The sequence below is a fragment of the Triticum dicoccoides genome, chromosome 6B, assembly GCF_002162155.2.
Source record: "Triticum dicoccoides isolate Atlit2015 ecotype Zavitan chromosome 6B, WEW_v2.0, whole genome shotgun sequence".
Taxonomy (NCBI): Eukaryota; Viridiplantae; Streptophyta; class Magnoliopsida; order Poales; family Poaceae; genus Triticum; species Triticum dicoccoides.
Window position 1 is genome coordinate 481,897,436 of NC_041391.1, and position 6,784 is coordinate 481,904,219.

The window sequence follows — 6,784 nt, forward strand, 5'->3', positions numbered from 1 at the left end:
TGTACCTATTCACCCCCCCCCCTTCTAGGTCCATCTCGATCCTTTCAGCAAGTCTCTTTACTCGTTCCGTAATACATCATCTCACAACTAACTCATTAGTTGTAATGCTTGCAAGGCTTATAGTGATGTGCATTACCGAGAGGGCCCAGAGATACCTCTCCGACAATCGGAGTGACAAAACCTAATCTCGAAATACGCCAACCCAACATGTACCTTCGGAGACACCTGTAGTACTCCTTTATAATCACCCAGTTACGTTGTGACGTTTGGTAGCACCCAAAGTGTTCCTCCGGTAAACGGGAGTTGCATAATCTCATAGTTACAGGAACATGTATAAGTCACGAAGAAAGCAATAGCAATATACTAAACGATCAAGTGCTAAGCTAACGGAATGGGTCAAGTCAATCACATCATTCTCCTAATGATGTGATCCCATTAATTAAATGACAACTCATGTCTATGGTTAGGAAACATAACCATCTTCGATTAACGAGCTAGTCAAGTAGAGGCATACTAGTGACACTCTGTTTGTCTATGTATTCACACATGTATTATGTTTCCGGTTAATACAATTCTAGCATGAATAATAAACATTTATCATGATATAAGGAAATAAATAATAACTTTATTATTGCCTCTAGGGCATATTTCCTTCAGTATCCCATTGTCACCACAGATAAACATGGCAAGACATACATCAAGAGTTCTCAAATAAAGACTCAATCCGATAAGATAACTTCAAGAGGGAAACTCAATTCATCACAAGAGAGTAGAGGGGGAGAAACATCATAAGATCCAACTATGATAACAAAGCTCACGATACATCAAGATCGTGCCATAGAAAGAACACGAAGAGAGAGAGAGAGAGAGAGATCAAACACATAGCTACTGGTACATACCCTTAGCCCCGAGGGTGAACTACTCCCTCTTCGTCATGGATAGCGCCGGGATGATGAAGATGGCCACCTATGATGGGTTCCCCCTTCGGCAGGGTACCGGAACGGACTTCCAAGAGGTTTTTGGTGGCTACAGAGGCTTGCGGCGGCAGAACTCCCGATCTATCTTGATATTCGATATTTTTAGGGTACGTAGGCTTATATAGGCGAAAGAAGTCGGTCGGGAGGTGCTCGAGGGGCCCACGAGACAGGGGGCGCGCCCTCCTATCTCGTGGCTGCCTCGAGGATCTTCTAACGTGAACTCCAAATCTCTAGGATCATATTCTTCCAAAAAATCACGTTGCCGAAGGTTTCATTCCGTTTGGACTTTGTTTGATATTCCTTTTCTTCGAAATACTTAAACAGGCAATAAAACAGCAATATGGGCTGGGCCTCCAGTTAATAGGTTAGTCCCAAAAATAATATAAAAGTGTATAATAAAGCCCATAATCATTCAAAACAGATAATAAAATAGCATGAATGCTTCATAAATTATAGATATGTTGGAGACGTGTCAACGACGTCGCCACGGCGGCGCGCGAGCACCCATTCTCCACTTTTCCCTTCCCCTTTTCTTCCTTAGACAGAGAGAAAGATGCGAGGCCAAGGCCCCCTCTGCTCCCTTGCAGCGCCCGACGGCGTGGAGTGGCGGCGTCGTTGCCGATCCCTTCGCCAGTGGTGCGTTCCCCTTGGTGTGAGCGCGCCGTCGTCGAGCGGTTGGGCCGTAGTGCTCCCCCCTCTCTCTTTTTTTTGTCTTTTTTCTTTTCTTTGCCGGCATACCGTTGAGTTGGCTCTGGTAGTTCTTCGTCCGACGCCTCGGCTTGCCGATGCGCGTCCGGATCGAGAGGAACGGCGCGGCCTTGCGGCGGTGCATGTTCTCTTTGCCCTTCTAGGGTTCTTTTGGGGGGAGGGGAACTTTCTTTCTCTGTTTTTCCTTTGTACCGAAAACAATCTAAGCCTATCATGGTCTAATACCATTGTTAGATCCGTCGGGATCGGTTAGGCTACATATTCCGGTAGTTCTTACCTTCTTCTTGTGGCTCGAGGAGCTCCTAGTGCCGGCCATGGTGATGGTGCCGGAGATGACAGAGAGAGGTGAGGTGGCAGTGGCTGTGGTGGAGCTTCCCGTCGCTTGTGCGCTAACCCTAGATCGATAGGGATATCGGTGGGGGTTACGGCGCACGATGAACCTCGTACCACATGCAGCCGGCTCCCCCACTTCTTTATATAGCGTTGCGACAGGGGCCCACCACCCATAAGAGGGTTGGGCACCCTCGATCAGGGTGCAGGCCAAGGGGCCCGTCGAGCCGTTGGGCTCGATCGGTACGAGATCAACCTAACAATCACTTGGTGGAAGTTTGGGGTTGCAATGTATGCAGCTTTATAAAGAATTGCTCATGGTAATATTGCATATCCCTGTGACAATGGTGACACTAGAATCAACCTTTAGCACTAGTGGCCGACTAATGCACATTGTAGCTGACTTGGGCCAAATATGGCTGAAATTGTACTGTGTGTACGCAAGCTTGGACCTGTGCCAACATGATAGGTTATTGATCCTCTCAAATTTCAATCAATTTATTTGTTAGGGGACCAATTTATATGTGTAGCATAGCTCAAGGATGTAAGGAGAGCTAATCAATATACTAATACTCCTTAATAGATCGGACCCTCCAAGGCGACGCCCTCGAGGGGGAAGCAAACGGGAACGACACAAATGGCCACTCTGACCAAGGTCGAAACTTGGGTCGGAGAGCCCGAGATCCAAATGACGAGTGAGGTGAAGGGGATCCACAATGATGCTTTCAAGGAGGGCGGCGATGTCTAAGAACATCAGCGGCGGCGGCATCATCTGAAGTTGGTGTTAGTCTTTCACCTAGAGCTCACCAAACACATCATCACTGAATCATGCTCGTTCATCTGCTCAAGCCGCAATAGCGATGCGATCCATGCATCTCGCCGCGGCCGATGACCACCACGACACCTGAAGCCGCATGGCCTCCCGGCCCACTGCCAAAAATGAGCTCCGCCATGGCACCATCCTCCATCCATGACACATAGCGAGTAACAATGTCGAGGGTGATGACACACCAACACCGCCAACCACCACCAACCGATGACCCGCCATCTACATGACCAACGCAATGCATAACACGACCACATTCAAAGCCACAACTCTGGCACCTAAGCAAGTCGCAGCCCACGCCAGATCCAAAGTAAAAGATACTCAATTCAAATTTACTATTTCTATCTAGTCAAAAAATATACTATTGCTTCTGAACACCGCCAACAATCGAGCCCCGACCCTTTTCAGGCCGAACTACGCTGCATAGAATGGATCCATCGCAATTGGACCACCCCATCGCCTCTCATGGCAGCGACGAGCCCTCCCTGGTCGCTACCGCACATAATCCACAACCTCATTCACATATCCAAGCGGGATGACCCAAATCTGGCAGGCTATCATCCAGTTGTTCCCTATGCTTCGCATTGGCACTTCCATCTCGGTTGGTACTGGGTCCGCGACCCTGTTCTGGTTTGATCGGTGGATTGGCGGCATCCCTCTGGCCATTCGTTTTCCCGAGCTATTCGCCATTGCTGTTGACCCTCGAGTCTCTGTCGAGTCACCCCTTTGGCCCGCCCGAAGTAGCCGCCTGGGATGCCCTCCTCAAGGACATCGCCCTTCTCCCGATGAGTGTTAACGACACCCCGGACGCCATCTCTTGGCATCTGGAGTCTTCTGGTTGCTTCTCCACCAAATCTTTGTACGCAGCCATCGCCCCCTTGCCCGCCCTCGAGCCCTTCAGTCTGATCTGGGACATCCGCTTGCCCCTGAAAATCAGGATCTTCCTGTGGCAATGGATCCGTGGCCGCCTCCCTTCCGGAGTAGAGGTCCTCAAGCGTAATGGACCCAGAGATGGGCTTTGCCCCCTGTGCGGCACGGTGGAAGATGCTAATCACATCTTCTTCTCGTGCTCCACGGCCCAGTTTCTTTGGTCCAGTTTCCGCGAGACGGTTAGCGGCCAGTGGTGTAATTCCAACTTCCCTGACCTTCTCGCGGAGATCCATGCCTCCCCCCCTCGATACCGTCATATCAGATGGCTCTGCGTTGGGGTCCTCGCCTAGACGCTTTGGACTGTTCGCGGTAAGCTGGTCATCCAAAAGGTGCCTCTTAGACGCGCTACTGACGCCATTTTTAAAATGTGTGGGTACTTGCAGCTTTGGCGGCCGCTTAGCCGCCCTCAGGATCGGGACGTCATCAACACCCTCCTCACCGACCTACGATCGCTCGCCTTCCGCTTGGCGCCTCCCCTACCTCCCCCCCTTGCACCCCGTGTGTGTGTGCCTTTTTCTGTTCTCAGGGCTTCTTGAGTTGTGCCCTCAGCATTAACCCTTTTGGATCCTGTGTGTACTGAGACTTATGTGTTTGTGCGTGTGTGTGTGTGAACCTATATGGAATGTTGGCTTGGGCAGTTGCTTTATAATATAAAGCGGGGCGAAAGCCTTTTTCGGTAAATCTGGCTAAGCTGCTCCACCTATATGACCCACACCAGCCTCATGGTTGAAGCAATCGCTAGCCATCTAGCACAGACGCCAAGGGCGTGTTTGGTTGCCCGCATCAGCCCAACCAGGCCCACGCGGGAAGGGAGAGGCATGTGTTGGTTGCCTGGTTTTCCTCTTAGGCCTGCATCGCACGCTTCTCAAAGCAGCCCAGAGCCTGGCTCGCTGGAAACCCTCGGATCGGCAGTTTCTCGCGAGCCAGGCTGAGTGCGGTGCGAGGTTGCACGGGCGGGAGCGAGGGGGGATGGCGGGAGATGGAAATCTGGCACGCCGTCCCGGCGTCAAATTAGCCTCACCCCCCTTTCACTCGCTCACCCATAGCCACTGCCTCCCTTTCTTCCCTACTGCCTCACCGCCGGCGGCGACTGCGATTTCAGATCTATGCTATAGGCGGCAGCGGCGGCGGCGGAAGAGGCGGCGGCGTTTGCGGTGGATCTGGTGCTCCCCTTGTTGTTGGCCACCGTCTGGTCGACCTAGTCTGTGCCATGGCTCCCCTATGACGTCCTCGTCTCCGATGCCGATAAGCAGCACCCCCTCCCCCCTTTGTTAGCTCAGTGGTTAGGCTGTTAAGCTATGTGTAGGATCGATTTCCCACTGAACGAACCGTCGATGTCGACTAGGTTATGGACGCACGATTGAGGCTAATAATCCAGGCAGCAGCACTGATTAGTGTGATTCAGGCATGTGTCATGTTCATGCACCAAAGAGTTGTTCGTCGTGCTGGGAGACCTTTGATCCGCTATGGTCCATTGTTACCCCGGGAACAGGAGAGGATCCAAATCTGAACTGCATCTACAACTGCAACGACGTCGAGGCTCTCTGGATGCTTAGAATGAAAAGAGCACCATTTGCCAGGCTTGTCGAGACCTTCAGGAGCAGGGGCCTGTTACAAGATAGCATCAACACCAGTGTCGAAGAGCAAGTGGTCATGTTCCTCCATGTTGTTGGCCATAACCAGAGGTTCAAGGTCATTCACAACACGTTCAGGAGATCAATGGAGACCATCTCTAGGTACTTAAAGCAGGTGCTTTTTGCTGTTGGGGAGCTTAGAGGAGAGATGATTAGGAGACCATATGGCCAGACTCCATCCAAGATTCGCGGAAGCCTAAGATGGTATCCATACTTCAAGGTGAGCATTGACAATATACACTTTTCATGGCTTGATATGCTTGTATTGTTCAAGTTGAGCACTAACACAAGCTAGTGATGCCATTTTCAGGATTGCATTGGGGCAATAGATGGTACTCATGTCACTGCCAGAGTTCCTAGGTCACAGTCTGCAGCATACGGGGGAGGAAGCACTACACAAGCCAGAATATGCTTGCTGTTGTTGACTTTGATCTGAAGTTCACATATGTGTTGGCTAGCTGGGAGGGGTCAGCGCATGATGCAAACATTCTCACTGACAGCATGAGTCGACCTGATGGAATCAACATCCCCGACGGCAAGTTATACCTTGGAGATGCTGGCTATGCATGTCGGCCTGGTATTCTTCCACCCTTCGGAAAAACAAGGTACCATCTCAACGAGTTCTCTGGTAGGAACTTTCCTAGGACTGCACGGGAGCTGTTTAATCTCAAACACTCCAGCCTTAGAGTAACTGTTGAGAGGGCATTTGGAGCTCTGAAGAATAGGTTTAAGATCCTGGATCAGAAGCCATTCCACCCATACTCCACTCAAGTTAAGCTAGTTCTTGCTTGTTGCATTCTGCATAACTGGATCCTCCAGTGGGGCTTTGATGAACACGTGCCTGAGGAAGAGGTCGAGCCTGATGATGTTGTTAGCTCTGGCCATGGTGTGAAGGCATTTGACAATGACGCTTGGAAGAACAAAAGGTTGAAGTGGGCAGAGGCAATATGGCTTAACAAAGGTCAGTGCAGGATTTGAAGAAGAGGAGGAAGAAGAAGCAGCAGTAGAAGCAGAAGAGGAAGATGAAGCAGCAACACCGATGAACTATCTCCTATTTAGCCAATGGCTCTTAATAATTTAAACTGTCATTTGATAGTAGTTAGGATGAATTGTCATTTGTTTAACTAGCTCGCACTATGTTCAGATTATGTGTGGTAAGGTCACCACTAGTTAAAAGTGGTGACAACACCTTATGCAGGTTGCAACCAAACACCATGCCATATGTGTGTCTAATGCAATGCAGGCAACCAAACACCGGGTCAGAAATGGTTGTCTCATGCAACTAGGGGCATGCAGGCAACCAAACTATGTGCATCTGGGTTTTTTGGCATGCATCCCCTCAAACCGGCTCAATAGATCCAGGCTCGTCGGGCCAGGCT

At 50.3% G+C, this 6,784-nt stretch overlaps 1 pseudogene; it reads left to right on the plus strand.

The window, feature by feature from the left end:
• The first annotated feature begins 5,119 nt into the window (after nucleotides 1-5,119).
• Nucleotides 5,120-6,391, plus strand: LOC119321821 (annotated as a pseudogene).
• Nucleotides 6,392-6,784: the final 393 nt, after the last annotated feature.